This window comes from Acinonyx jubatus, chromosome A1, assembly GCF_027475565.1.
Source record: "Acinonyx jubatus isolate Ajub_Pintada_27869175 chromosome A1, VMU_Ajub_asm_v1.0, whole genome shotgun sequence".
NCBI lineage: Eukaryota > Metazoa > Chordata > Mammalia > Carnivora > Felidae > Acinonyx > Acinonyx jubatus.
In genome coordinates, this window is record NC_069380.1 from 91,482,960 (window position 1) to 91,492,645 (window position 9,686).

A 9,686-nucleotide genomic window follows, 5' to 3' on the forward strand; every position below is an offset into this window, starting at 1 on the left:
TCTGGTGGGCTCAAGGCAAATCATGATTTTATTAATGATCCAGCTTTCTGTTGCCTTCAATCTGGGTTCAAGGACAGTTCTGTGATTTTCTGGGTTCAATCTGGGTTCAGGGACAGTTCTGTGACTTTCTGCATCTAAGGATCTATCCTGTTTCCAGTTCTCTCTGTGAGTCTCCTGTCTCAGAAATAGGTAACAACTCCTCGCTCTTTTTGGGGGAGAAGATGATCATTAACTCTCAATGCACCTGAAAAGAAATGGAAGCCATCAAGACACCTCATCCTTCCTTCTTTAAGAGTTGAATGAAGAACTAAACGTTCTATAGTTCATAGTCCCAAGTATACAATTTTTGTATCTCAATATTTACATAGTTAAACAGTTGTTCTTATTTATTTATGTATTTATGTATTTATTTATTTATTTTAGAGAGAGGGAACATGTGAGCAGGAGAGAGGGGCAGTGGGAGAGGGAGAGAGAGAGAGGGAGAGGGAGAAAGAGAGAGAATCCTAAGCAGGCTCTATGCACAGAGTGGAGCCCAACACGGGGCTTGATCCCATGACCCTGGGATCATGACCTGAGCTGAAATCAAGAGTCAGATGCTCAATGATTGAGCCACCCAGGTGTCCCTAAACAGGTATTTTTTAAAAAGGGGGGTCATGAAAAAAATGGGGGACTTGGTTGCAGATTTTGAGTGACTTTTGCTTGGAATAATTTCAGATTCTTAATGGTTGCTTAAATTATACCACCTTGTATTATATAGAACATGTGGTTTGTTTAAAATGTTACAACTCTGTGTATGACTTAGGTATGTGTACACTTAAGCATTTGGAAGAGACGGACTTTGGCCAGTCGAATTTTATTTGATCTTCTCATCACATGACTTTAAAAATGAAATGAAGAGTTTCAGCTTTCACTTTTTAATTCTTTTGGCAAGATACGATGAAAAGAAATCCAAGGAGAGTAGGAAGATGTCATGTGAAATGCCAAGAAAATGGATTAACGAGGAAAAAAATAATCTGCTTTAAGGTGGAGTGATTCAAATATTAAGAGAGTGATCTCATTCGTTTTGGTGACAGAGATGTTTTGGTGGTTTTCTTTCTCTTGATAAAGAATAGGTACTCTGGGAGCACAGGCCACAAACCTCTGACCCACGGGTAAAGCTTTAAATGTCTAGAGAAGGAATGGTAAGCAAGGATGCAAAAAACTCACAAAATTCATCCTTAGAAAGAAATATTTGGTTTAAATGCCTACAAGAACTTTGTGGCACAGTGAGGCAACTGTGTTTGCAATTAAGAAAATATGAAACTTGCATGCCTGGGTGGCTTGTCAGTTGAGCAGCTGACTCTTGATTCAGCTCTGATCACGATCCCAGGGTCATGGGATGAAACCCAGCGTCAGGCTCCCTGCTGAGCATGGAAGCCAAGTTATATCCACATAGGACTTTGCCCTCGTGATGACTATTTAATGTTGAACTTCGCAGCTTTATTTAGATGTAGAATAAACAGAATCTTCACACAGGATTTTATTTTTAAAGTTTATTTATTTTGAGATAAATAAATAAATAAACTGTGGCAAAGTGCAGCCCAAAGAGACAACTGCCTTAGAGGGTAAACAGAAAATGGATGCATGTTTAAGGAATTCTTCAAGGCCAAGAGAGGGAGAGAGAGAGAGAGAGAGAGAGGACCCCAAGCAGGCTCCACACTGTCAGCACAGAGCCTGAAATGGGGCTTGATCTCACAAACTGTGAGATTATGGCCTGAGCCGAAATCGAGTCAGAGGCTTAAACGACTGAACCATGCAGGTGCCCCAGGATCCTATGTTTAAAATTATGTGTCTCTTTTACTCCCTAGGTTTTATGATATCATCTAATACTCCTGCCTACAAAATTCTAAGATCCTCCTAGAATAGAATTACTTTTTGGTGACTGTAAAAATTATATGAAATTCAAATTTTGGTGTCCATAAATAAACTTTAATGGAACGCAGCCACCTCATTTGTCACATGTCGTCAGTGTCTGCTTTTGCTATACAGTGGCTCTGCTGAGCAGGTGTCCCAGCATGGGCCCACAAAACCTAAAATGTTTACTCCGGTTCTTTGCAAAGTTTGCTGACCCATATTACACATCAGGATGCCTCAAACTGTAACATACATACCAATCACCCAGGGATCTTACTAACATGTAGATTCTGATAATCTGAGAAGCAGTTAGTGAGAAGGAGCTCCGAAAGACATATAGCCCTCACCACCTTCTCTCCTGGTGGCTTCAGGCTTCTCCCTTCTCACTTCTTGAGGCTTCTATTCCCTTCTTGGTTACCTGGACCCAGAGGAATGTGGGCCACAAGAAATAGAAGGGCAGCCAGCAAGATCCCCTTGGGAGCCTGGGCAGGATGGAAGAGGGGTGGTGGGAGGGGGCAGAGTGTGGAGGAAGCCGTATCCCACCCTGAAATATGCCCCCACTGGCTCCACATGGCATCTTCTCCTCCCCTCCCCTACTTGGCCTGAAATTCCCATGATTAAGTGGAGGTAGGTACAGAATAGACTTCCTTTTGTTTTGTTTCAGTAACACAGGCTGATACGGCCACCTGTTTCCATGGCTTCACCTACTATTTTTATATTGATAACTTCCAAACTATTTCTTGTCTGGGCTTCCTTCTAAGTATTGGCTCGCCTGCTTGGAATTTCCACTTGGACGTAGCACACTCAACTTAGATTTAGTATTTCTTCTAAAGGAACTCGTGGTCATCAACTCCAGACTGCTTATTCTCCAGCGTTTTCTGTCATAGTAAATGATTAGCTCCTTCCCCATCTTGAGACATGGGAATCGGCTTTGCCTCTCCTCCTTAATCTCCCATGAGCTATTATTATGACCACATCCTAAATATCTCTGGGATCCATCCACTTCTTTCTTGCGGTCCCCATTCTTTTTTTCTTTTTTAAGTTTGTTTGTTTATTTGTTTGTTTAAAGAATCCCAAGCTAACAGTTCAGAGCCTGACATGGGGCTCGAACTCATGAACCAATAGATCGTGACCTGAGCCGAAATCAAGAGTCTGACGCTCGACAGACTGAGTCACCCAGGTGCCCCTTGTGGTCCCCATTCTAAGTCACGACCATTTGTCACCTGTTCACCTACAATAGCTTTATGTAGAATCTCTGTATTTAATGCTGCCATGCTAAAATTGGTTGTCCTCACTGTGGCCAGAGTAATCTGCTTAAAACAAAAAGGTGATCATATCCCACTTCCTCAGAATAAGGTCCAAGCTCCTCATTATGGTCTCCATGCCCTGCATACCTGTCCCCTTCCTGTGTCTTTGGCCTCTCTTTGTGGGTTTACTCCCTCGCTTCCTGCATTCCAGCCATTTTCAATTTTCCCCGTGTTGTTTTTCAACAAGTCGTTTAACGATGATGCCTATCATTCTCCTTCTACCTGTCATAAAATGCCTTTTATTTCTAGTCTTAAAATTTGCTTCCCCTGGGAAGCCTTTCCTGAGCCACCAGATGAAGTCAGATATTCCGGGTATTTGTCCTCATAGCATCCAGCTCCTGTTCAGTGTCCCCTAAAAGTCTGCAAGCCCTGTGAGGTCGCAGACTGCAGCTTTTCCACCACTGCGTCCTAAGCACCTAGTAGAATGCCTGCCGTCAATAACTATCCATGAATAAACATCAAGAATAGAGACAACCAGGGGCACCTGGGTGGCTCAATCGGCTAGGCGTCCGACTTCGGCCCAGGTCGCGATCTCACAGCTCATGGGTTCGAGCCCCGCATCAGGCTTTGTGCTGACAGCTCAGAGCCTGGAGCCTGCTTCGGATTCTGTGTCTTCCTCTCTCTCTCTGCCCTCCCCGGCTCACACTCTGTGTCTCTCTCAAAAATAAATAAATATTAAAAAAAAAAAAGAATATAGACAACCAATTTGATTTGGATGCAAATCATGTGAATGTTTAGGAATCACAGAGTAGTTTCTAGTATCTGTATCTTGTAGAGAATCCATTTGAAAGCCTACTATTACTGTGGCCCCCTGTAGGGTTTCAGTGTTTCCCGCGTAACCCAGGGTGGTTGTCCAAAATTTTCCAACAGGATATCAACTTCCTGCTTAGAGGCGTGATGTGCTGGATGCGAGGGAACAACAATGTAAAAGAATTTCCAGATCCACGTGCCCCTCACATTGTCAAGGGACTGAGTCCTCAGCTCTAGCTATCCTTCTGAGTGAGGTTTTGAGACAACCTTCATTCTCAGGCACAATTCCATGAGATGGACTTTCCCTTTAAGGGTCTTTGGGATTTAGGGATTAGAGACCTTGTCTCGGGTGTCTCAGCTTCAGGAACACTTGTGGTTCCATTCTGATGGAACATGATGGCAACTTCATACCCACTTCATAAAGTGGGAGGTGGCACTTTACTGAGAATATACTGTGGCAGTCAATATTAATAATCCTAGATGTTAGTAACATCTAAGATTTATTGGGTGACTACTATGTTCCAGGAACTGTTCTAATCGCTTTACACTTATTTTTTTTTAATGTCTATTTTGAGAGAGAGAGGGAGGGAAAGAGGGCAGAGAGGGAGAGAGAGAATCCCAAGCGGGCTCCAAGCTGTCAGCACAGAGCCTGACATGGGGTTTGATTCCAGAACCATGAGATCATGACCTGAGCCGAAATCAAGAGTTGGACTCTCAACCAACTAAGCCACCCATGTGCCCTCTAATCGCTTTACACTTCCTAATTCCTGCAATTCTCCTCCAACTATATAAAATATGGACCATGGTTAATCCCATTTTCGGGTGAGGAAATTGAGGCTAACTTGCCCACAGACATATGGCTGTTATGTAGAGGAGCCTGGATTTGAAAGATTTGAGAATAACTTACTTTCCTGAGAGCAGGCTTGCACTAGAGAGCAATGAGAAAATCTGTCATGCTCTTTCTCTCATGCCACCCCTGGCTCAGCTCTCCATTTGTTGCACTCTGAGCTCCTCAACACCCCACGTCCTGCAGTTCACAACCTGTGCGTTGTGCCCCAGGGTGAAAGTTGACGCTCTGGCCCCAAGGCAGTACAGGTGGGCTGAGCACGGGTTTGTTTTATCCCATTTCGAAGATGAACAGGGCTTCCCTGGGGGGAGGAGGTGGTGGGGGGCTGGAAGTTTAGTGCCTGAGGGTTGAAGGAAGAGACATCTATCCTGGGGGCTGTGAGGTTCTCCCAAGTGGAATGGAGAGAGGTCTGGGGTTGGGGGAGGGGCTTGGAGTGCTCACTGCCACCAAGATGAGAGGAATGATGGCATGACAAACCCACCAAGAGTGGAGGCAAAGGTCCCCAAGGTCCAAGTTGGCCTGGAGGAAGTGGAGCTGCTGGAAGAGCCCCCCTCTCCCCACTTTTGTCATGGATCCTGGCGTGGGTAGGTCACTACCTAGGCTCAGAATGTGCCCTTCCCTGTGACTCAACATCCCACATAACCTGGGTGGTTGAATGATACAAAGTGTGTGGAGGGAGACCTGAAAATGAACTGATATATTCGTCTTCCAGCCCGTCATGGTGGGTTAGACCTGGAGGATGATACAATTTAGTTGTATCTACACATTTACAGTAAAGAAATGGGATATTATTTGCATCTCAAGTACCCAGGGGGAGTTGAGCCTTGTTGCCGTAGACTTTGGTGACTCCCTGTCCTGTGGCTTAGCCCAGATGAAAAAAACCTCAGCTTTGATAGAGAACATGGCTGGCTGGCAATTGCTGAATAATCTTATATAATGAGAGAAGCAGGTCTTGTAAAATCATTCTGGGAAAGCATTCTCTGAAGGATGAGACTTTTGGGATGGCAGTTATATGTCTAGACTCTGGAGTTATTGCTGAAGGTAACACTATTTTCTTCCAGAGGCAGTAGTTACTAAATTTAGTTCAAAACATTTCTTGTCAGTTCTACATAAAGTGGGGAAATACAACCTTTGAATTCACCTGTAACACAACAGAATGTGATACGAACAACTGTGAGATCTTTGTATTCTTATGTAGCTTTATCTGGCCCGCATGTCATTTCCGTCAGACTGAGAATACTTCCATTGTAATTTCCTGGTGTTGAATTATCTTAGATCAGTGATAACTGTACCTTTTAAAAGATAGCTAGAGGACAGTCAAACATTCTTCAGTTTAGCACAGAAAAAAAAAAGACATCTTTTTTTTTTTCACAAGGCAAGATTAAATAATAGATGGATTTTTGAAAGATTACTTGAGGTCTTTGTGTTTTATCAGTTGAAACTCTTCCTAGAGACATGAAATCTGTAACATATTTACAAAGTATTATTTTTATTTTTTTTAAGTGTTTAATTTTTATTTATTTTGAGAGAGAGAGAGAGAGCAGGGGTGAGCGGCAGAGAGAGATGGAGAGAGAGAGAATCCCAAGCAGGCTCCGCACTGTCGGTGCAGAGCCTGATGTGGGGCTCGAACTCATGAACCGTGAGATAATGACCTGAGCCGAAATCAAGAGTTGGATGCTTAGCTGATTGACCCACCTAGGAGCCACACCAAAGTGTGATTTTTAAAGAGGTAAAATCATGATTCCTCAGGCAAAAATAACATGTGTTATTGATTTTACTTAGTTTATTAATTAATCAGGGAACCCGTTAGATGTTAATACTGGTTGAAAGAACATTTAAGATGCTAGGACATTTATAGGCAACTTAATAAAGAAATATTAGGGTAAGATTGCTGAGTTAGTTATAAGACTGCTTAATGTATAGCCGCCATTAATCTTGGGGAGCTATTTGGTCTGCTGAACAGTTAACAAGTTCAAGAATTCTTGCACCTTTTTATCAGTGGTAAACAGTATATTCCTGTAGACAGTTCTTCGGTGTCCAATGCCCCATCTGATTCTGAAAGTATGTGCCATGCACATTTTTTGCCTTTTTTCCAACTTTCGAACAAATTTCCTGATGTGCTGTTTTGAAAGGACTGTTGGCCCAGTTCATTTCTGTGACTACAGAGCCTTTCTGTGACCTGACAAGGTGGTCCATCCTTGTACACTTTCCTGGTCTCCCCAGCTTAGGTTATTGTCTATTTAGCTGCACAGGATAAGGGTGCTTTCCTAAGTACAAAACAGGGCAAATCTGATGGCAGACAGCCTCATTAACAGGACACCTTGTTGCAGCTTCCCAAGGAATTCTAGAATCTCATTTTAGTGACTAGATGGATAACAGAAGCACAAAGCCTCTAGCTCTTACTTTTGAGTGAGTTTCCACTCATTTCAGAGTAAGGAGCTAATGGGGTCTTTACCAGAAGGCTTATGAAATAAACATTGATCATATAGCTTAGGAGTCAGGAACCTAGGCACTAGATTCAGAGAGGTCAGGATTCCAGCATTGGTCTATGCCTTGTTAACTCTGTCATCTTGGTCATCTATCGAACCTCTCAAAGCCTCAGTCTTATGTGGCTTATTGTGAAGGTGATAATCAGAGAGTGAAGGTAAGTGCTCACTTGATGCCTTGGACACAGTTAATTGTTCAGCAATAAAAAAAAGTAATAAGTTATATTACTGATTGTAGGTCAGGTGCTATACTAGGTGAGTCTTGAGCATTTCTGATGGAAAATATTGCTGTTATAGACGCATCCATAAATGGCTCTGGACAGAATGGTGACAAAACCATTAGCTCCACCTAGCGGGAGGTGGTATATTGGAGAATGTTCCAGATGACCTTCAAGTTGGCCTTTGAAGGAGTGGGAACAGGGGCCTCATCAGGGGTCAGCAAACTTTTTCTGTAAAGTGTGCATATTTTAGACTTTGTGGGCCATACACGGGTCCATCACAACTACTTACCTCTGCCATTGAAGCGCAAAAACAGCTATAGATGATATGTAAACAAATGGGTGTTGCTGTGTTCCACCTAAACTTTATTTACAAAATCAGTGGCTGGATGTGACCTGTGGGCTTTTGTTTGCCAATTCTGGCCTAGAGGATGAACTGTAGGTTGGGAGATGGGGTGGGATGAAGTTTTTTCCGGATGTGATGGTGAAGTTCTCCTAAAGGAAATTGACAGAAGGTGGGAGTGGTTTTCATGAGCTTCCTTGAATTTCAGCTGAAGCAGGTCCTGGCAATCCTCTTCCTGCCTCACATATTCTTGGATTGTCCATTGTAGAGCACAGCTAGGGACACACTGAGCTGTCCACAGGCATGGAAGGGCGGGACTCAGGAAGAAGTATCCGGGGGCTGATGGAAGAAGGTCTTGTTATCCATGGATCTGCTGGAGGGGCTGGCTATTATTCAAGAGAGGGGAAATGGATCAGAGGCCAGGAATGAGGAAGAAATAATTGACCATCAGAGCTAGGGTGGCTCTTAGGAGGTGACAAGAGTGTGCTGGAAGCAGCAGCCAGAGGGCTGTGGGGCAGCTGGAGGCATGGTCCAGATGCTGAGCATCTGCTCAGCATGAGCCTGCTCTTTAGGTGTCTGTGGTGCAGTTTGCCTGGGTTAAGGGTTAGGAGGATGTGATAATTGCAATGGTTCTAAGAGTTTACCAATTTAGATCCATACTTTGTGTTCCAGAGGGACAGGATCATCACTTGATTTTATAAAACATATAAGCAGTGTTTGCTAAGCATGGGTAATTTATGATAGAAGGCTGCAGAGTTCCAATATAATAGGAGGGAATGCATGGCTGGAAGAAAATACAAAAGGGAGGAATAATATTCTTGTAGCCAACATTCTTATTTTAGCCTTCAAAGAACAAACTTCTCTCCTTTTCCCAAGATACAAAAATGGACATTTACAACACATCTTCAGGGGTGCCTGGGTGGCTCAGTCAGTTAAGCATCTGACTCTTGGTTTTGGCTCACGTCACAATCTCATGGTTTGTGAGTTTGAGCCCTCTGTCAGGCTCTGTGCTGGCAGCGTGGAGCCTACTTGGGATTCTCTCTCTGCCCCTCTCTTGCTTGTGCTCTCTCTTTCTTTCAACATAAATTAATTAATTAAAAAAAAAAAACCAACAATGCATCTTCAAAACATTTGCCTTTACTGGGAAACTTAACTTTATAGAATCCAAACATTAAAAGCTTAAAGAGAAATTTCTATTTTGTGTCATTATAAGACAAAAGAGAGTAAGCCAAGGAAATCCATTTATATTTCAGGTCCTTTTCCTCCAGGAACCAGCATTGTTAAATTATTTCTATATAATGAAATCTGATCTAATTTGGTGATCCTTCTTCCTTCTGATGTGATTTCCAAATTCATCAGATCTCAAAAGTGTGCCAACAATTTCTTTATCACTCTTCATCACACTGTGAATTCTTGATCCTATACATTTGTCCTCAAGCTCTGGAGGTGGCTGCTGTGACAGGTTAGTGGTACCATCAGCCGCCATGGCTACAAAGTCAAGAGAAGAACAGTTTTTATGTGTCAGGAGGAGTAAAATCAGCATTTTGAAAAATATATTTACCAAAGGAGCATTCTAGGTAAAGAAGACTGAGGGTTTCAGTTGCTTAACATAAGTTAGTGATACCATGTGGCTATTAACGTGATCTTTGTTCATTTCATGTGTAGTGCTGAGATAGTGTTGAGATTATGGGAGGTCCGAATTATTCTGTAGCCTGCATGGTTCAAGGCATATGTGGAGTTTTTTATTTTTTGGTTCTGGGTGCTACATCCTAAAGGATAAACCTTGGCCAGGAAGGTGAGGAATATGTCAATGAGGTGCTGTAAGTTTGGCCGCCATATAAT

The 9,686-nt window shown here is 42.9% G+C and overlaps 1 pseudogene; it reads right to left on the bottom strand.

Moving 5' to 3' along the window:
• Positions 1–9,086: 9,086 nt before the first annotated feature.
• Positions 9,087–9,330, bottom strand: LOC106970288 (U6 snRNA-associated Sm-like protein LSm5; annotated as a pseudogene).
• Positions 9,331–9,686: the final 356 nt, after the last annotated feature.